The sequence below is a fragment of the Ambystoma mexicanum genome, chromosome 8 (assembly GCF_040938575.1).
Source record: "Ambystoma mexicanum isolate Mex_15411 chromosome 8, UKY_AmexF1_1, whole genome shotgun sequence".
Lineage (NCBI taxonomy): Eukaryota > Metazoa > Chordata > Amphibia > Caudata > Ambystomatidae > Ambystoma > Ambystoma mexicanum.
In genome coordinates, this window is record NC_090929.1 from 603,115,429 (window position 1) to 603,137,584 (window position 22,156).

The following is a 22,156-nucleotide window of genomic DNA, read 5'->3' on the forward strand; positions in this document are numbered from 1 at the left end:
AGACAGTGGAACCCCTCCTTCAGCCTACCTCTTTCTTCTGGCTACTCTAACTCCTTTCCCTTCCTATGCCTGCTGACTTCAAAGGGACTCCAGTGGTCAGCACCTTTGTGTGAGTGTGGCTTATTTATGTCAGTGGGGCCTTTGAAGCACTGGCTCCTATGAAATCTCCTGGGTGGGTTCCTGTACCCTTGGGGAAAGGTATTGCCCTTCCTGAAGGAGGATCAAATAGACAGTGCCCTGGTCATTGTCCCTCATTGCAGTTGTGTAGACATCCAAGCCAGATGAGTAATACACAACAGCCCAGTCATTGCCGAAGCTCTGCTCACAGAGCTGACACTTGTATGGTATCAAATTGCTGTATAATTGTGTGACTTAGAAGCTACTACACCACAATGAGGCGTGGCTTATATTTAAAGACTAACGTGCACCAGGCTTACTAAGGTACACAATTATGTTTTGAATCAGAGGTGCTGAAGATTAAACAGCCACCCCTGCCTGCTGTCACATTGTGTTCCAGCAGCTGCCAGGAGTGCACATGTGACCATTAGACCTGTCGTGCACCACTGCCGGGGTGGTGCTGAGGGTGTCAGTGGGCTATACAAGCAAAGGCACATGCTTGCTATATCATTTGGCATATAGCATTTATGAAACAGTGCTCTGATTACCAGACCTACACTTCCAAAACAGAATTATCTGCATTTTATTTACTAAAAATCAAAAAAGCTCAGACGAAACCACCTTTATCACATGGCATTCTGCCAGAAGCAGAGTTCTGCAGTCTTTGGCAGTATACATGTTCTGAGCTACAGATTTCATCCATCCTAGCCATCATAGTCAGTGGTGAGGCATCATGTGAGTTGTACTCCAAAACATCTGGAGGGTCACAGATTTTAGAGCCCTGGCTGACGACCCCTGATTTTGTTTACTCCACTCTGATTGCACCTCCTTTTTGACCATGGCTGAGCGCTTGTGCCGACGCTCCCCTGTTTTCATTAAGATTACTTTGTCCCATTAAGATTTGTATGAATGCATTCTATTGCAGTTCTTACCCAGAGACAAGCTGCACCAAAACAGTAAAAAACATCAATTTTGATTCCAGAGGTGTGATGGCTGCTGCCACATGCACCCCTACTACCCAGTAAAGAAGCATTGGGAAAGCAAAGTATTTTGACTATTATAGAGGCATGGGATAGGCATTTTCCAATCACTGCCATAATGGTACTGGCTGGCCATAAAATGACATCAGCTGGCAAATGGTGTTATTACCTAGGCATGTTATGGCACTACCAGACATGTGTATATCTAATGCAGGTGTTTGCAACCTGCAGCTATCTAGATGTATTGGACTACAACTCCCATGATCCCTCACCACTGACTACACTGTGTAGCGCTCATTGGATTTGTAGTCCAATAATCTAGAGAACCAACAGGTAGAGATCACTGATGTAATGTCTAGACAAGAGCCAAAACGGTTGACTTTGCAAATGCATGTTTTATTAACAGGAATTCAGTGGCAGGAACAGATGCAATCACACACATATTTCTTATCAATCAAGTGACCGATGGCACAATTGGGCAAGAGAGCGAGCCATGTTTATTACACGAGAAGCTGGTTTACAGCAGCTGAAGTTAGGTGTTTACCTTCCAGAAGACTGCTTAGAAATAACATTGGCATCCAGTTAAATACACATACATTCTAGGGGTGTATACAGGGCAGGGAGGGGCAGGTAGTAGCTGGGGATGGGCAGTCAATGTTTAGGGCTAACAAGCCATACACCCAGAGGCTATTCATCCTTTCTCACATCCCATATTGCTCATATCTTCACTTCCCATGCAAATTATTTCGGTTTACAGCTGCTCTTACAGCATAAAATAATAGCACCCACCTCCCCCAAAAAAAGCCTCAACAAATAATATGGTACAATTGTCTTACAAGGGAGAGTGCTGTCCCTGATGCCCGGCCAACCACGTAGTTGATGCCATAATTGGCCATTCAGATTTGATACATCAGTAAAGTCTGCTAAGAGAAGGCCAGCAAACTATCTTTAACTTGTCACGCACCCACCCCCTGGAACTCATTCCCGGTATCAGCTCAGAATACCACCACAATTCTCCAATTTTGCAAATCTCTCAAAACGTGGCTTTTTCAGCAACACCTGACCACTGGCTAATCCCAATGGGAGCACAGACCACAATTCACAGTACTGCACTACTCTTAAAAGGTGCCAGCCCAAACGCTGGCTATGCAAACATTGTACAGCGCCACTCTCGAGCTAGGTATTATGCGATTTGAACCATATAAATAATAAAATACATAATAGACACAGTAGCAGTGATTTTAACTGGCATGCAACTGGGCACACGTGAGAACAATGATTGCCATTGAACCCTGTCAAACCAATTTGTGTGTCAAGTACGTGTTCTTCTTCACTGCAACCTCTAGCACGGAATGTATATTGGATTTTGTAAAACAGTCTACCAATAGCCACAGTGCTCTAGGGGGTTAGTGAGCAGCCCCATCATGACTTTTGCTAATGAGTTGTCATACGTTCTTGCTCACCAGGGAGAACATATGACACATCTGTGTTGTGGGCTCTGACCCAATTAAAAGAGAGAGGTACACAGGGCAGGGATAATTCCCCCCAATTTTCCAACTTGCCTGGTAGCTTGTACGATAAAAAGGGATCAGAGATTTGGAAGACCCCAACACTACTCACTCCAGAGTAGCCACAGTCCACTTAGCTGAAAAAAGAAGGTGGTCACCAGGCCCAGGAAAATACACTATTAGCTATTAAGGTAGGCTAGAAAATTCACCATTCAGATAGCTGGAATCCTTCTTTTATTCCAAGTTGGAGTGGTTTTCTTTAACACGATAGCAGGGTACATTCCCTCAGAACATCTCTGGAGATGGCATGTTGCAGTATGTTTATCTATTGGTTTCTATATAGAAACACTTGTGTACAGGCTCGTTATAAATTACTTATATCATATAGCACAAAGCTAGATCTGAAGCAACCAAGCACTGGCCAACAAAGGGATACTGTAATAAGACAGCATCTCACCTCCCCACCTAACCCGAGACTCGGTGATCTGCTACCACTGTTCCTCCCCTGGTTGCTGGTAGATCCCCTGCTGCCAATGTCCCGCCCCCCATTGTTAGCTCCCAGTTGCCTTGTATTGATCCCTTGTGATCTTGTGAATGAGGGACAGCTTAGAGTTCCATTCATTGCGATTGGATGGTTGTGCAGTTTTATAGCTCGAGATGTTGCCTGAGAAATATGGCAGACGCAGGCAACACATTATTTTTTAGGCCAGATATCGGGTGTTTCCGCGGGTTGCTGTCATCTACCTCAGGCATAAGGGTGTGCCTATGGTAACCTAGACAACACAGGAACTAGAAGATTGAAAGAGGCCATAAGAGTAGAGTTTAAAACGTGTGGTGTCATTGTCTGGTGAACTCCACACTCCAGACAAAAGGTGTCAGCGTCAGAAGGATTCATGTAGCATATCATTAGTCACATAATATCTGTCCCATACATGCCTCCACACCCAGGGCACCGGTAAAACATTGCATTTGCCCTGCAGTTGGCTATATCAAGTTCATAGGATTTTGTGTGGGCTCAATTAAATCAATGCACCCAGGGCACTGGTTATATTAATAAACTGCAATATTTCTAAAAACTATGCTGCACGTCAACCCAGAACTGGCTGCCACTGGGACTCGCCCCAGCAGTCTCTGAAACCTGGCCTTAAGTCGAGAATCTCTCTGCCCCGAACTTACTAGCACCTGAGGTTGTTTTTCGTAAACATGAGTCGTGCTTCAGGAGAAGCAAGAACCAGTGTACAACAATAAAGCTGTGAACACATTTAAGGAAATGAGATGTTACTCTCCGTTCAGAGCAACCCACGCCCCACATCCAAACGTGAAGCTCTGCAAAGTATATATATGGATCATGGTTAGCAGACATTTTACTGTTAGGGTGAGTGTTGTGACTGACAAATGAAATGAGCACAACACCCAGTGTGCTTTAAGGGCTCAAAATGAGTTCCTTCTTAAATCAATTTCACAGAAATATTTGTCACATATAAAAATCTGTGTTCATTCCTATTGAGAGCAACTCATGGTGGCAACATGTAAGACAGACACAAGTGATCACAGTTCAAGGGTGTTTATTGAAAAATGAATTCTGTATGGAGGTTGGAAAAACGCCTAATCTAAACCTAAATCTAGGATGGGAACAATTGTTGACCATCAAATGAAAAATAAGGCAGTCCTTGCGGTGTTGTGTCAAATAAAAGGGCATAAACTAATAAACCTATTGCCAAATCTTACAACTAATCCAAAAAAAAGGTGTGGGATAGTTCTCAAGAAAAGATAGAAGTGTTCACAAATAATATGTCAGGATGCGGTAAGATGGGTCGCCCTTTCCCACGTTTTGAACACAGGGTAAGGTGGGATCTTGGAGCACAGTATAGTCTCTGGCTTCTCCAGCACGAGACAACAGTTCCGATGGCCAAGTCTTGTTTCACTTGAAAGTCTCTTGCTTTTGAGGACCTGATGTTTTCAACTAACAAAAACAAAAGTTCCTTCAACAAATGAAAGTTCGCTTCCAATGTTCGCTGGGTGTTGGGTTCACCCCTGGGTCCCCCTCTTGTGGGCACTGACCCTTCTCAATTTTTTGTCACCGTTTCACATAGGGTGATGGCTGGACGCCTGGGTCCCCCTCTTCTGGGCGCTAACCTTTCACGTATCGTATTCCACAAATCTTAATGTCTTTTTAAACTGTTCCAGCGGTCATCCCTCGGCCGGGTTCACTTTTGTCAACACACTGTTTCTTGGGACTTTAGACCTTGCCCCTTTTGGTATTCACTTCCCTTGTTTCGTCTCACTGCGGGATTCACTTACCTTTCTTTCAATTAGTTTGTAGATAAAAGTCTTTTGATTGTACAGGGATTTTGCTCGACCTTCAGTATGACCACTTTGATCTATTCCGCTGGCTCGCCTACAGCCTGCTGGTATCTGTAGTGTCTCTCATATGAGGCTCGACCAGAGTCTCTTGAGTTAGCACCCACGTGGTGCCGGTTTCCCCCGCAACTGGTATCCCCTTTATCACTTGTTAAAGTTCTTTCACAGTTCATAGAACTTAATTCAAACTTGCCACTTTGCAATTCTCACTCAACACAGCACAGTTCTTATCATTTTCCCTTTCAACTCACCGGCCGTGTTTCCGCTTGGCTTTTCTTCTTCATTGAAGTCAAGGCCGGTACCACAGTTGCGGGAGCTTCCCTCGCTCCTGCTTATCGGCATATGCTTGCCCCGTGTACCATTGAGATCTACTGTGTGAGGAACCCATGGTGATAACAAATAAGACAGACACAAGTGTTCACAGTTCACAGTGTTTATTGAACAATGAATGCTGTATACAGGTTGGAAAAATGCCTAATCTAAACCTAAATCTAAGATGGGAGCAAGCATCAACCATCAAATGAAAAATGAATTAGTCTTAGTGGCATTGTGTCAAAGATAAAAAGGCTCATAATAAGAAACCTATTGCCAAACCTCCCAACGAATACAAAAAGGGGTGTGGGATAGTTCTCAAGAAAAGAAAGAAGTGTTCTCAAATAATATGTCAGGATGCAGCAGCCTGGGTCTCCCTTCCCCACGTTTTGGACAAAAGGTAAAGGGAGCTTGGAGCACAGTACAGTCTCAGGCTTCTCCAGCATGAGACGACAGTTCCAATGGCAGCTCTCAGAACATACTCTCAGGCTTTTCTAGCACAAGATGATAGTTCAGCTGTTAACGCTCAAGCTTTTAATTATCATGGCCATCAATGGCCAAGTCTTGTTTCATTTGAAAGTCTCTTGCCTTCGAGGACCTGACGTGTTCAACAAGAAAACAAAATTTCCTTTAACAAATGAAAGTTATTTTCCAATGTTCACTGGGTGATGGGTTCACCCCTGGGTCTCCCTCTTCTGGGCACTGACCCTTCTCAATTGTTTATCACAGTTTTACTTAGGGTGAGGGTTTCACCTCATATCGCAGTTCTTTTATCAATCAACTTTGAGTGACAGCTTCACCCCTGAATCTTCCTTGGTTGGCCTCAGACCCCTCTTCTCTTTAACATCTTGGGTGATGAGTTCACCCCTGGATCTCCTGCGGTCGGGTTCAGACCCCTCTTGCCTTTTGTGGGATTTCTCCTCCCTCCATTTCTCAGTGTCTTTTGTTTGGGGGACGACTTCACCCATGGATCTCCCTCGTTCCGACTTGGACCCCTCTTGAATTTAGTTCTCCATATTCACACTTGTCCAATTTCATTGGGATTCACTTCCCTTTCTTTCACTTTCAGTGCAGGATTCACTTCCCTTGCTTTCTCTCAGTTTGTAGAACAAAGTCTTTCGATTGTACAGGGATTTTGCTCGACCCTCTGTATGACCACTTTGACCTATTTCGCTGGCCCTCCTACGGCCTTCTGGTAATTGTAGTTTCTCTCATATGGGGCTCAACCAGAGTCTCTTGAGTTAACACCCAATTGGTGCTGGTTTCCCTCTGAAGCTGGTCTCCCATTCACGCATTCTACAGTTCAATCAAAGTTCATCAGCTTTGGTTCAAATCTTGCCACTTTGCGATTCTCACTCAACACAGCCCAGTTCTTATCGGTTCTCCCCTCCACTCACCAGCTGTGATGAACCGCTTGGCTTTTGTCTTCTCTGGAGTCAAGGCCGGTACCACGGGCACGGGAGTTGCCCCACTCCTGCTTATCGGCATAGGCTTGTCCTGTGAACCGTTGACATCTGCAGCATGACAATTGTGCTATTGTTTGCAGTTTTAGGCTCTCTTCCACAAAGGTTCTAAGGGCCTGGGGCAAAAAGGGCAAGGTCAATTCTCTCCACGCCACCCTCTCGATTCCTGCTGCCTTTCTTTCTCTTGAACTGCCACGTGGTAGCTGTCCCATTGTGCTGTCTTCTGTACTCGCCTTCCTTGTACTGCGCTCTGTTGCTCCACCTTTTATCCATGTGGGGAAAAGGAAGGGCTGTCAGGTGTATGTGATTTGAGTCAAGTGCCTGACTTTGCCTGACCCTCGGGTTGGGACATGTCAGGTACACAGGTTTAACATTAGCCCATTGTCTATTGTGTGGTGGGAAAGTGTTTGTGTCGGAAAAGGGTGGGGTTGGAATGTCAGAGTATCCTATAGGATGGGACAGGTAAGGTTTAAGAAATGGATGAGAATGACTAGGATGAAGAACAGAACATAGATGATTGTGGGCATGATAGTTATCTGTCATAGTAGATTGGGTGTTCGGAAGATGACAATCAGAGGGACCGGATTGGTAGGGTTTGTGGGGCAAACAGGAATGACCAGGATTATTAGTATGAAGTGAACGCGGGGAATTGTGGGAATTGGAGTGTTTTGTCTGAACAGAAATGGACTGTGGGAAATAGAGACCAGAGGGGCGTGGAAAAAAATGACTGGGTGTATGGGGGTACGGCCCTGGACTACAGGGGTTTTGAGAGATACGGTTTCTGAATGTGATGGGGTTTGATAGTCCCTTTAGTTAGCACCCACGTGGTGCCGGTTTCCCCCGCAACTGGTATCCCCTTTATCACTTGTTACAGTTCTTTCACAGTTCATAGAACTTAGTTCAAACTTGCCACTTTGCAATTCTCACTCAACACAGCCCGGTTCTTATCATTTTCCCTTTCAACTCACCGGCCGTGTTTGCGCTTGGCTTTTCTTCTTCATTGACGTCAAGGCCGGTACCACAGTTGCGGGAGCTTCCCTCGCTCCTGCTTATCGGCATATGCTTGCCCCGTGTACCATTGAGATCTACTGTGTGAGGAACCCATGGTGATAACAAATAAGACAGACACAAGTGTTCACAGTTCAAGGGTGTTTATTGAACAATGAATGCTGCATATAGGTTGGGAAAATGCCTAATCTAACCCTAAATCTAAGATGGGAGCAAGCGTCAACCATCAAATGAAAAATAAATTAGTCTTAGTGGCTTTGTGTCAAAGATAAAAAGGCTCATAATAAGAAACCTATTGCCAAACCTCCCAACGAATACAAAATGGGGTGTGGGATAGTTCTCAAGAAAAGAAAGAAGTGTTCTCAAATAATATGTCAGGATGCAGCAGCCTGGGTCTCCCTTCCCCACGTTTTGGACAAAAGGTAAAGGGAGCTTGGAGCACAGTACAGTCTCAAGCTTCTCCAGCATGAGACGACAGTTCCAATGGCAGCTCTCAGGACATACTCTCAGGCTTTTCTAGCACAAGATGATAGTTCAGCGTTTAACCCTCAAGCTTTTAGTTATCATGGCCATCAATGGCCAAGTCTTGTTTCATTTGAAAGTCTCTTGCCTTCGAGGACCTGACGTGTTCAACAAGAAAACAAAAGTTCCTTTAACAAATTAAAGTTATTTTCCAATGTTCACTGGGTGATGGGTTCACCCCTGGGTCTCCCTCATCTGGGCACTGACCCTTCTCAATTGTTTATCACAGTTTTACTTAGTGTGAGGGTTTCACCTCAAATCGCAGTTCTTTTATCAATCAACTTTGGGTGACAGCTTCACCCCTGAATCTTCCTTGGTTGGGCTCAGACCCCTCTTCTCTTTATCATCTTGGGTGATGGCTTCACCCCTGAATCTCCTTCGGTCAGGTTCAGACCCCTCTTGCCTTTTGTGGTATTTCTCCTCCCTCCATTTCTCAGTGTCTTTTGTTTGGGGGATTACTTCACCCATGGATCTCCCTCGTTCGGACTTGGACCCCGCTTGAATTTAGTTCTCAATATTCACAATTGTCCAATTTCATTGGGATTCACTTCCCTTTCTTTCACTTTCAATGCAGGATTCACTTCCCTTGCTTTCTCTCAGTTTGTAGAACATAATCTTTCGATTGTACAGGGATTTTGCTCGACCCTCTGTATGACCACTTTGACCTATTTCGCTGGCCCTCCTACAGCCTTCTGGTGATTGTAGTTTCTCTCATATGGGGCTCAACCAGAGTCTCTTGAGTTAACACCCAAGTGGTGCTTGTTTCCCTCTGAAGCTGGTTTCCCATTCACGCATTCTACAGTTCAATCAAAGTTCATCAGCTTTGCTTCAAATCTTGCCACTTTGCGATTCTCACTCAACACAGCCTAGTTCTTATCGGTTCTCCCCTCCACTCACCAGCTGTGATGAACTGCTTGGCTCTTGGCTTCTCTGGAGTCAAGGCCGGTACCATGGGCACGGGAGTTGCCCCGCTCCTGCTTATCGGCATAGGCTTGTCCTGTGCACCGTTGACATCTGCAGCATGACAATTGTGCTATTGTTCGCAGTTTTAGGCTCTCTTCCACAAAGGTTCTGAGGGGCTGAGGCAAAAAGGGCAAGGTCAATTCTCTCCACGCCACCCTCTCGATTCCTGCTGCCTTTCTTTCTCTTGAACTGTCACGTGGTAGCTGTCTCATTGTGCTGTCTTCTGTACTCACCTTCCTTGTACTGCGCTCTCTTGCTCCACCTTTTATACATGTGGGGAAAAGGAAGGGCTGTCAGGTGTATGTGATTTGAGTCAAGTGCCTGACTTTGCCTGACCCTCGGGTTGGGACATGTCAGGTACACAGGTTTAACATTAGCCCATTGTCTATTGTGTGGTGGGAAAGTGTTTGTGTCAGAAAAGGGTGGGGTTGGAATGGCAGAGTATCCTATAGGATGGGACAGGTAAGGTTCAAGAAATGGATGAGCATGACTGGGATGAAGAACAGAACATAGAGGATTGTGGGGATGGTAGTTATCTGTCATAGTAGATTGGGTGTTCGGAAGATGACAATCAGAGGGACCGGATTGGTAGGGTTTGTGGGGCAAACAGGAATGACCAGGATTATTAGTATGAAGTGAACGCGGGGAATTGTGGGAATTGTAGTGTTTTTTTCTGAACAGAAATGGACTGTAGGAAATAGAGACCAGAGGGGCGTGGAAAAAAATTACTGGGTGTATGCGGGTACAGCCCTGGACTACAGGGGTTTTGGGAGATACGGTTTCTGAATGTGATGGGGTTTATATACTAGGGAACAGGTTATATACAGAGGGGTCAGTGGATTTGGATAAGAGAGATTCAAGATGAAGAAGGGGGGGGCAGATGTGGCACAGCCCATAAAAGTCTCAGGGATCTGACTCTCCTCATCTTCTCCCCTGGTACCATGCAGCATGTCACCTGGGGAATTCCCCTGAGCAGAAAACTGGGTACCGCTATCCAGGGGATCCTCCCTCGCTCGGCCAACCCCAGGGTTGGGATCTGTGAGCGCCAGCCTCACTTGGCCACCTAAAAAAGGATTTCCTGAGTTTTACTTGGGAGAACACCCTCAGGTTTCTCACAGTTGCAAGACACATTTGCTATTGTTCACAGTCTTAACCTCTCTTCCATGAAGGATCCACGGGTCTGGGACAAAAAGGGCAAGATCACTTGCCTCCTTGCCAAGCTCTCGATTCCTGCCACCTTTCTCCTTCTCTTGAACTGCTGCACCTGATTAGCCATCTCGTCGTGCTGTCTGCTGTGCTCGTACTGTGCTCTCTGGCTCCATATTTTATACCTGTGGGGAAGGCAAAGGACCATCAGTAGTGTGTGATTCTGATCAATTGCCTGACTTTGCCTGACCCTTGTATTGAGACATGTCAGGTAAATGGTTCTAGTGTTAGTTCATAGTCCTTCGTGTTGTGCGAAAGTGTTCATGTTGGAAAAGGGGGGGGGGGGATTTTTGGAATGTCCTTCATGAGAGGATGGGGAAAAAGTGTCAAAGGAAGGGGGATACCACATCTCACCCGTCGGTGTCCCAATCCCACTCCCCGAGGATCCCCCATCCAGGTGATCCTCTCTCACTGGTTCACCCCCAGGAATTGGATCCAATGGCGATGGCCATGTCCTGGCCACCTGAATGACAGATCCCCGGGGACTCACTAGGGAGACACCTCCAGGTTTCTCACACTATGCTCCCAAAATGCTCTTTGATTTTAAGCAAAGCGGCAAGGGGCTCCCTACCCTTTTAGATTGTTGATGTCTTTGTAAAACAAGGGTGATTTACTCACTGACTTAATTGTTGTGTACATACCGAGAGAAGGCCTTTTATTTATGGGCAGCAATTCATATACAAATAAAGACAAAGAGGTATATTTACAGTATGCACACAAGGCCACCAGAGTCCATGCTGAGTGACGCAAAATACTTATTTGCAGGGTCAGAAGATATATTGTTTGGGACAGGTGTCCCACCCCCTTAGGCCACGGCCAGCACACTTTAGGACATGCCCCCTTGTTAGAGTCTCCCTCTTTGTGGCATTGTATTTCCAGCACTGCTCAGTATAGTCAAGTCTCAAGAGAAATAAAGGCGTATACATTATGTATCTCTGATGTACTGTTCTCAAAAGATCCACAAGCACTGCACAGCTAAGCATGATACCCTGCACATCAAAGCATAGCACCCCTGCAGCTCTAAGCATGGAAACTCTGCAGAACTGAATATGAATTCAGCCCCCTGAATCTATGGCCGACCTTGGATGTCTTGGCGCGTCGAAAACAAATTCCGAAAGTTGAAAATCAGTGTCTATTTTGTAAAATCCCTGATCAAAAAGAAACATTGGAACATTGTCTAGTCTATTGTTTCCAATTGATGTCCATTCGCAAGCTTTATTTGAAAAACATTTTTGAGGAACAAAATTTGTACATAAAAAAGGACGTGGCAATGTATTTTTTCATCATCTTCCTTAACTATTAAGATAGCCATTGTACAGTTTTTGGATGCCATGTTTCCGGAAAATTATTATTGAAATGACACTTAAAATGGACCTTGAAGCTCTGAGAGTTATGCCTATGGTGAGTCTGGTAGTATCTCCTTGAGGCTAGTCACTAGCATCTTATATGTATTATATATTCGCGAAGAAACTTGCCTGTCAATTTTTGTTTTTGTGTTGTATTTGTCCATTCTTTATGTCTCTAAATTGGTTCTTTTTTGTGTTTTATCGGGTATGAATCTGTTAATTGAAAGATAATTGTAAAGAGCTTATTATATTGCATATTATTACTGTTTTGTAATTTGAAAGGTTGATTTTATCAACTAAACAAATAAAAATAAAAAAATATATGAATTTCCAGGAATGATAGAGGCAGTATCCCGATGGCACCTTTAGGGTTTGTAATGTGATCCTCCAAGCTGCAACACAAGGTGCCTTGGGCCCATGTGCAACAGCTCATGGCATTGTGTGTCCAGTCGCTCAAGCGAAGGGGACCGACGGATTCAGAAGGATCCCCTAAGGGATGGAAAAAATAGTAGGACCATTTCCTGCATCCAAGAGACGTGACCATAAAGTCCTGTGTTGAGACACTACTTAACCCGGATAGTTGCGCCACCATGTTTGTGCCAAGTAAATTATTCAGAGAGATTCCTGCGTCTGACAGGATAGTCTGAAGCCCAGACCATAAAACCTGTACAAACGTTGATAGCAGCATTGTCTTTAAACGTGAAGCACGTTTAATGCCTCTTGATTGCTAGATCTGTGTGAACTGTATCACCCAGACACATCAGAGTGAGCCTGACACTGACCCACTTTTCTCCAGCCACCTTGTCCTGTGAGTGGAGCTTGGGTCACTGGGGCCATCTGCTGGGAACTTAGATGTGTCACAGACTATTTCTTAGAAGTAGTTTTATTTATTTGTAGCTTTTCAAGGTTTTTATGAAAATGGATTGACTATTTTGGATGCCTTTGACACGATTCACGCACTTTGAAAACATTGAGGGGTTACTATAATCCTGATTTTCCCTGTTTCACTCCCTTTTTAGTTATGTCAACAGTATTTTATACTGAGCCACCTAACACCGTACTGGTCTAACTTCGCTGAGGGTTGTCCGTAAAGCGGTGTATTTTGCCTCGGCCAATGGGTGGGCAGTGATTCTTCTGTGGACGAATGGAAAAGGGCTTCAGAGGAGAGGCAGGATAAAGGGGGAGCAGAGTTAAACACAGAGGCGTTGCTGGGGGTGGCAGCTGAGGGGGTTATATGTCTTTTGGTTGTAGCCCCGGATAGAAGCTCAGGGGTTACAACCAAAAGGCTAGCCAGCCCCGAGTCCCAACATTAATTTAGCCCCGGATCTTTTACAAACCTAGCAACACCCCTGGTTAAACATGAAAGATGTGTACAGGTAAGAGAGGGACTGGAAGGTAGGGGTGGAGATTGTGGTAGTTTTACAGTCATATGCATCAGGGAAGAGAGATCCAAGCAAACAGCTGATTAGGAAAGGGATAACTCATTATGAGATTAAGCACGAACGTATAATCTACGGAGGGAGCGTCAAATCCATTAAAGAGGAGCTGAAAGTAGTCAGCCAGTGATGGCATGATAGACCTGGGTTGACGTCCACTGTACCCTTGAAGTATGGAGCCTTCTTGGTCTCTTAAGTGTGAGACCTCAGATTGAAAAATCTGGGATTGCCGAGTCATCTGTCAGTGGTGACAGATCCCAGAGTGGTCTGTGTGTGAGGTGAAAGCAGTGAGGGCAAAAAAAATAAAAGAGTAGAGAATGTGGATCGACCCTCTGAGAGCTACAATTGCTTGGCCGCGTGTTGGGGTCCAAGTGTGAGGGTCCAAGTGTGATTTGGATGGGAGGGCGACATTTACTGTGTGATAAAGGTTTAGTTTGAGTAGGCCAAAAAACATAAACACTGTCAAAATTATATTCGCGTAGTTCTGAAGTTTGTTCCAAAAGCTATGAAATGACATATCTTTTCACCAGGCGCACAACGCAATTGAGCTAATCGGGGGTCAACCCCCCCCACCACCCTTCTGAAATGTGAGGGGTGGGGCTGAAGCCCAATTAGCTGAATGGCATTGCACGCCATACTTTTCTGCAATGGTCAAAGTTTACGAAAAGAAGTAGTGGAACTATGTTCCCTTCTGGCCTGCGCCCACTCCCCACAAACGCCATTGCCAGTCCCCTCCCACACACAATACACCCCTAAACACATGTGCCTGCTGTTTAAAGGAACATTCAGCATAGTGCACTGAAGTGCAAGTTTCAACTTCTTCCTACACGTTTATTTTAAAACGAAACCAGTCCGGAACAGTTTTTAAAAAAAATAAAAGTATAGGAACAGTAAAACTTAATTAAAAAAAGTACAGGAGCACTGCTCCCGCCCACTTCGACCACTGCTTTTCTGTTAGTCAGAGAGGGGAAAGAAGCCTTTCCAGAAACAGGCGACTTTAACGTTTTACTGTGTATGTGCAGAAACAGGTATTTGCACAAATGCAGCAACACTTTAAAGCTGATAGTTTCAAGAAAGGCTTCCCTCGTCTCTCTGCCTAACAAAAGTATCAAATGGACACATCAGCCCCTCCCCACGGATGTGGGCAAACATTATATGTTCTTTCACATCTGAGGGGAGGGGGCTGATCTACACACTTGCTTCTTATTAGGCGAGATGTGAGGAAAGCCTTTTCTGAAAGTAGCAGTGCAGATTAGCTCATTGTGTATGTATGCATGTGTGCAAGGAGTGTGTATGTAATGCATGTGTGAATGAGTGTGTGTGAAGGACTGTATGATGTATGGGGGCTGAGTGTGCTTGTAAATGAGCGAGTGTATGATGAAAGGGATGTTTAAATGAGTGAGTGAAAGTGTAATTGTGTGTGTGCATATGTGTAATGCTGGGCTGCTACCATTTGATACTTGGGCCCCATGCCAGACAACCCTTGGGGTAGAACAGAGGGGGCGGAGCCTCCACGTTTGCCACACCCATTTTCTAAAGTGGCCCCTCCCATCACCAGTTAGCCCCCACCCCCAATGTAGGTTTCGTTGTGCCCCTGCTTTTCACCCATTTGGGTTCCTTTGAATGCCCAGCCCTTTAAAAAAAAATAATAATAATAATAATAATTATAACTAAAATGACTTGAGATCGTGCCTATTTCTAGGATGATCCCAGAAAGTTGCGCTCAGCTTCATTTAGCCCTTGAAAAATATGTTCCACCTTGAGATTCTGGCCTTCAATTGGTATCAGGTATTAATATCGCCACATATATGGTCGCCGTAAATAATATCGCTGCGCTAATGTCGTGGCGATATTATTTGGGTGACCATATATGTGGTGATAGGGGCAAAAAAAAATTATAATTTAAAAAAAAAAAATCGGGGGTCGCGGGGGTGTCCCCCGCATGTTCCATGCAATAATGTCGCCACAAAAAACGCCCATTTTTCGGCGATATTTTTGTATGGCGATATTTTTGTGGCGACATTATTACATGGAACCCTTCAATTGGCATTTTCCTGCCAACTGCAGACAAACAATATTCAAGAAAGTTACCTCTGCCCATGACATGTGAGGTGAATACCGGTTGCATTTTTGCAATCAGCATTTACTGCACTGTAAGAATAAAGTTTGTCTGGCCCTTTTGGAAGACTTTTTTTTATAACTCTGTCTCATAAATAATTAAACATATTTTGAACGTATCGAATTACACTTTTAAAGTGTCATTCCTCATCTGTATAGTATTGTACTACTTTTTGGATCCCAAAATGCCTATATCTCATAGAGTCTTATACACTGAGCCTTTTTTTCATGTATTGCTATGACTTCTGATTGTTTTTCCTTTCATGCCTGTTAATGCATTGCTAGGGCAATGTTATGATCTGGTATGCGTGGCTTCAAGGATGTCATGCGCCTCGCTCCAACCTGCCCATTGAGGTCTCGGACTGCACGCTGCACTAACATGCTCAAATTCTGCATATAGAAAACACTGTATGCAGAGCAACCCACATATGAGAATTGAACACCCCTTCCAATAGACATCAAACACCAGAACTCTACACCACCGCAGGCAATTTGTATACCACAGCTCTGACCATTGCACCCTGCCACTATGGGCACAGGAGAGCCTCTCTTCAGACATAAATGCCTCTATGCACTCGACACGGGACACCTAGATACTTACCCTCACGAAGAGCTCCGACTACTTGCGGGCTGCATTCATGAACATAACAGCAAAGCATTCTGCATTTTGCCTTTCTCACCCCCAACTGAACGTACCCTTTTACTTTCAGATCTGCCAGTGTGCCTGGAGACCATGCAAATGGTAACATGGTGCAGTCTAAATCCCTGTAACATAACGTTTATGTTATGTTACATTACTTGGCTTACATGCACATTTTGAGCTGTTCTGACTCACACTTTAAAGGTGTCATTCCTCATCAGAATGCGTTACTGATAGTGATGGGCTACATTTTGGAACACTCAACTTTTATCTTAAAGTGTTTCATGCACTCTGCATGTTATGTTATATTATTACTTTACTCAGCTTCTATGCAAATGTAAAACTTCTTTGAATTAAACTTTCAAGGTGTCAGTCCACATCATCATACGTCGTTGATAGTGGGGGACTGCTTTATGGAACCCTAAAGTGTAATTTTATAGAGTTGAAATGCATTACGTATATTGTGTTATGTCGTCATCTTTTATGTAAACTTTCAAACTCCTCCGGAGCACATTTTTAAGGTGTAACTCCTCACCAGCAGACTTCTCTGATACAGAAGGGTTACATTTGGACTTTCAAAATGTAATCTTATTGCGTTGTATAGCTATTTATGTTCTGATCTGTTATGTTATGATCCTTATCTTTTGTGCGTATTTAAAACATTCCCGAATGAAACCTTTAAGGTGTCATAGCGTATCAGTAGACTTTGTTGATAGAAACTATTTTGGCACCCCTGAAATGTCATTTTCCAGAGTGCTATGCATTATTTGTTATGTTACATTATTCTGCTTTTATGCAAATCTCTAATCTGACCAAATCACACTTTTAAGGCTTTTTTGAAACTTTAGGGGCCGTGAAAATGTCATTTTATTGTGTTTCATACTCTAGTGATGTTCTGTTATGTTAGGTTACTTAGTTTGTATGCGCCTTTCACACTTCTGTGAATCACACTTTTCAGGCACATTCCTCCTCGGTATGCTTTGCTGATAGAGAGGGACTGCCGTTGGACCTCTCAAGTGGCCCCCTTTTGAGATTTCTGATCCGTTAATGCCATGTTTTGTTACTCTGCTTGTATGTGAATGTCAATCTTCTCCTAGTCAAGCTTTTAAGGTGTCATTCCTCTCCTTCTACTTTGCTGATGCGGAGGGAGTACTTTGGTGATTTATCAAATGCCATATTCGATAGAGTTTACGTTTACTTGACACTAATAACACATTTGACTCTTCTTGTTACTCTCTTTATTTGAACATGGTGTCTTTAGTTCATAGGTGTTTTGCAGTGGGATTGTTCGATGCCTGTACCCAACAGCAACCCCAGGTGACATCATATGTTGGCACGTTCCAGAGATCTGGAGTAAAGCTTGGGCCCCTTTAGGGAGGGCTTCTGGGATTCCTCTAGGGGCCAAGCAGCTGGAGAAGGTGTTGTGGGAGGTGAGCTGAGGGCAGCAAGACTATACCCACTGTCACACTCGCATCCATCAGACCGTTCTTACAGATGGGAAAAGAGGTATGTGTATCTAGTCATTCCATCGAATGCTAGTTCATCTAACACCACTCCATCAAATTATATGCAACGAACACCCTTACCATCGAAAGCCTCTTTCGTTGACTAGAATTCAATGGTAGTATCAAAATGAGTAATATTTGTTTTTTTGCAGTAGGCTTGCATTAGGGTTAGGGTTGGGGCTAGGGTTAGGATTGGGGCTAGGGTTAGATTAAGGGTTACATTAGGGTTAGAGTTAGGGTTGCGGATAGGGTTAGATTAAGGGTTACATTAGGGTACGGTTAGGGTTGGGGCTAGGGTTAGGGTTGGGGCTAGGGTTAGATTAAGGGATACATTAGGGTTGGGGTTGGGGTTAGGGTTTGGGTTGGGCGGTGAGCGTGGGGGTTGGGGGAAACCCCCCAATATACAAAAAAATACATTAAAACGTTACAAGGAGCTGGCCAGTGCTGAAATTTCAAGTCTGGACAGCTACATGTGACGCTGTAACATTACAAAAAAATTCATTGAAATGCTATATTTTACATGTAAAAGTGTATTTTCATTGAAATCAGTCCATTTATATTTTCGATGGACTGGTTTAGATGGAAAAGCCCTTTTACATGTAATAGATAGCCTGTCGATTAATTGGTAGATGATGCTTTGGTTTAGATGCTGTGGCATTTCGATGCTACAGTTTCGATGTAAAGACCATAAACCGAGGTATGCATAGCGGATAGGACATGCATGGAGGGGATGTACATGTGTAAGAGGACAATTATTTTCTCCTGCTGCTTACAGCAGCAGGAGAAAATAATTGTTTGAGTGGAAAGGCATGGGTACGAGGGAGTGAGAGATGTATGGGAAAGGTGAGTGGAGGGAAAGCGTTCTGGTGGTTTGGAGAGCAGTGGCAGCAGAGAGGGCTGGGTGTAACGCGAGTCGTGTGGCACCAGTGAGGAGAGATGGGCATGAAAATGAATTCCTAATCACATGGACCACAGATAGGACAGGTCTGTGGCGCAGAGACCTACACGGGATGCAGCCTGGGATCCTTGTATGTACGGGAGGTGGCAGAAGAAATAGCTGGTACCGCCCAAAGGCTCACATACAACTCCAGCAGTGATGCTATCAGACTATCCCCATATATGTACTTTGTTGAAACCTCTGGTCAGGCAGGTACCTCAGAAGGAAGCAGAAGTTAACTTGGAGGTGTAAAGGAGATTGAAGTTGTGGTCATGGTCTGTGACATGCTCATCCCGATTGTCCCCCCATTTATTACCAGGGTGTTTGTTATCCTTTTTGTCATAAAATGTAGAATGAGAGTATGCCGGAAGCACTCATGTGCCCGGGTGTGTAGGAGTGCGGGTCTCGCAGTGTGCAGTTGTCCCAAAGCCTCAATGTTGACAGATTCTGCACCACTATGGTCTGAGGTAGAGACCAGTGGTGTCTGGTGAATGCTTTAGCTGGTGCGGAGCATAAATATTCGCCATAAATATGAAGGAGGGGGTTCGCCCTCAAGATTTTTTTTAATTTCTTTTTTTTAAAATATGTGATAACAAGGTGCATTTAACAGCGCACTTTCTGTGGAAAAATGTGTAAAAATCCAGTCAGTTTGCAATCTGTTTGGTTGGGTAACTCATGAAAAAGTCCAATAGGTGCAAGCCACCAATGGTGCACAGGAGCATTTCCCAACACATTTGCATGATGCCTTTAACCACAATATATTGCAGCATAAAAATCATTTTCATGCTGGCTACACCTACACATTTCTATGCTGGCTAAACCTACATTTGCCAGTATTCCCATATAAGAACATACTCATGTTTGCTTTCTGCATAATGCCAGTAAATGATACTATACAAAAACATATCTGAGCTAGCTTTGCAATATATGCCAGTACCCCCATGTAAGTACATGCTCCTGTTGACTTTGCCATTAGAAATGCCATGCCACAATAAGAAAACATGTACAAACTGACTGAAGCAATGTAGAACTGTCTAGACACATAATAAGACTTATCATGTTAGCTTTATCATAGATACCCAGAAAAAAAAAAAACCAAGCGACAGTAAGAAATAGCTAGACTGGCTATACCAAAATGCCATTGTAGCCACATAATATCACTTATCATGCCTGCTTTGGCAAAAAGACCCAGTAAAGAAATGTTGCACACCCAATCGGTCCCCCAGACCAGCAAACACAAGCGCACATACCTACTCAATCGAACAACATTCCCTTGCTCATTTACATACTCACAGCTATTCATCACACGAGCAGCCATGCCCTCAAAAAGATCTTGAATGCAAGCATTTAAACATTTACTCTGATTACAAAAATTAGAAAAGGAAAATGTACTTGCATACATTCCCCATTCATACAATCACACAATCAGCAGCGTTCATTCACTTTCATATTTGCCAGCATTCATTACCACAATGTCCCCCTTCCTTGTCTCAGTACTGGCTTGTGAGGTGGGTGACATCATGTAAGTACTTTTGTGAAAACAAAATCAAAATATCGAGGCTGAGTACTCCAAAAGGAAACACACCGAACACGGGTTACAAAGGAACATACAAAGTACTTTATTTTATACTGAATCCAGTTACTAAAAACAGAGCAAAATCAGATAGCTATCGGCCCTCAGTACAACACAACGAACTCCAGCGTGGTTCAATGTGTTCAGTGAGAGACGCTGTACATTAGAATGCATTAGCTTTTTATACTTTTTGTGAGCACGATGTCCAGCCCCACTTCGGGTTGATATTCCACTAATACATCACCGATCTAGGGTTCATGCCAAGTCTCGCACATCCGCATATAACTGGTTTGCTTTTAATACATATATCAACAAGCCTATACGGCAACTGTGTATTCTAGGATTTTCCATGTAGGTCTTCTTAAACATTAATACAATGTAGTTAAACAAGTGTTCTATGTTCAGTATTTGAATACATTGTCTGTATCGTATACTTGTGGATTAGTTTCATTGCACGAGTAATCCTTTACACACAGGTCAATGAAGGACAAGGTCTCAGTTCACGACCTCAACAAGTGGCCTGCAGGCTAGTTACATATTAGCTGCATAAAGAGGTCAAGACGGCCATGTTGTATTTGGAATGACATCGGCCACAATTTTAACTCACAGGGTGACTTTACAATGCGTACCTAAAATAGCGGATTGACCTAAAATGGCAGCTTACATTGATTTTAAGGTCAGGACCTTGCAACACGGATTCCTTCGCAAGAGACTTACGAGCAGCTTGGCGTAGGCCAATATAAATATATTTATTGCGATAGGAGGCACGATATAATTTCTCTTTTGACAAACCCTCCTATTGGCCTATGCCAAGTGCTAAAACTACTTTGGATCTCCTTGCAAATAACTCCATGCATCATTGTCCATGCACCCTGAATCGCTATCGGAAATATCTATTGCCATTAGGTCATTTGCTAAAATTTCTTTCAACACATAGGGCCTCATTACGACCCAGGCGGTAAGTTACCGCCTGGGTCGTACCTTTACCACCATGGCGTAAACTAAGTTTACGCCATGGTGGTTGGCGGACTTACCGCCCCATTCCGAGGTTGGTGGGGCGGTAAGTCCCCAATCCCCATTTACCCTTCCCCATTCCCATTTTTGCCCCATAGGGCATAATGGGAGTGGGGAAGGCGTTAATTACGCCACCGTAAATTACGGTGGCGTAATTAACATCAAGGTCCCTTAGCGCCATGGATTTTAGCACCTGCTAAAAGCAGGTGTTAAAACCTCCATGGCGCTAAGGGACCTCGGAATCAGGCGGTAAGGGTCGGCGCTGTTTACGCCGCCGTAAACCCCTTACCGCCTGAGTCGTAATGAGGCCCATATTCTTTGGAAGTTAAATCTGGGGCATACACTTTATGTCCTATCGTACCTATCGCTTGGGCGCAACATCCCCCTAGCATCGAACATATACCAGGTAGACACTGAATACAGCAACAAAGAAACAACAGGATTCCCAAAATAATCAGCAAGACTGAAAGTACCTTCCAACCCCAAGATCGCAAGAAGTCCCAGAACCAATTGCTAAGATCCTAGTTTCCCTCGGGAACATGCACTTCTGAACTAAGGACGTGCAGATTCTGTATTGCCTTGAAGATGGTTTGGGAGGGATCTGGGCAAAAACACAGCAAGCAGACCCCACTAATTTAGACGTTCAGCCAGAATGACATCTAATGCCATCCTGTTTTGCAGTGCTACTAATCTTATCGTCTTCTGTTCTAACGTCATATTATAGAGTATGTCCGTGGTTCGGTTGATGGTTCTCTCCAGTACTCTCACTAGTTTTCTGATATCTTCTGAATTCTCTATCTGCCCCCAAAATGGCACAACTGATTTTGCTACATCTCCCAAGATTTGTGCTGGGGGTCACCATTCTCGTCCCACCGTGAACGAGCCTTTGAAACTTCTTTTGTACTAGCTATAAACACCCCAGGTAACAGGATCCCTAAATAACAGGCTCTCTGCCAATCCCTGGGCAACCAAGGGAATGCTACATTACCGCAGACAAAGTACACAGGTTCGCCTACATACAAAGGTCTGCTTTCCCCAGTCAAATTTGCAACGTTGGCACAACCTAGAAAATCGCCCATTGACTGAGTTCCATTCCTCTGTATGCAAAAAGAAACTGAATCAGGGCTATGATTAACAGTGTAAGAAG

At 44.1% G+C, this 22,156-nt stretch overlaps 1 protein-coding gene across 5 annotated transcripts in view; it reads left to right on the top strand.

The window, feature by feature from the left end:
• Positions 1-22,156, top strand: part of ARHGEF10L (Rho guanine nucleotide exchange factor 10 like) — a 972,373-nt gene that overhangs the window by 146,885 nt on the left and 803,332 nt on the right. Inside the window, exon 1 of one of the 5 annotated variants that reach the window (XM_069610310.1) lies at positions 17,465-17,486. The exons of the other annotated variants lie outside the window; for them this stretch is intronic. The gene's annotated coding sequence lies outside the window, so the exon portion shown is untranslated. Of the gene's footprint in view, positions 1-17,464; positions 17,487-22,156 lie in introns of those variants that run through there. 5 annotated transcript variants of the gene reach the window in all.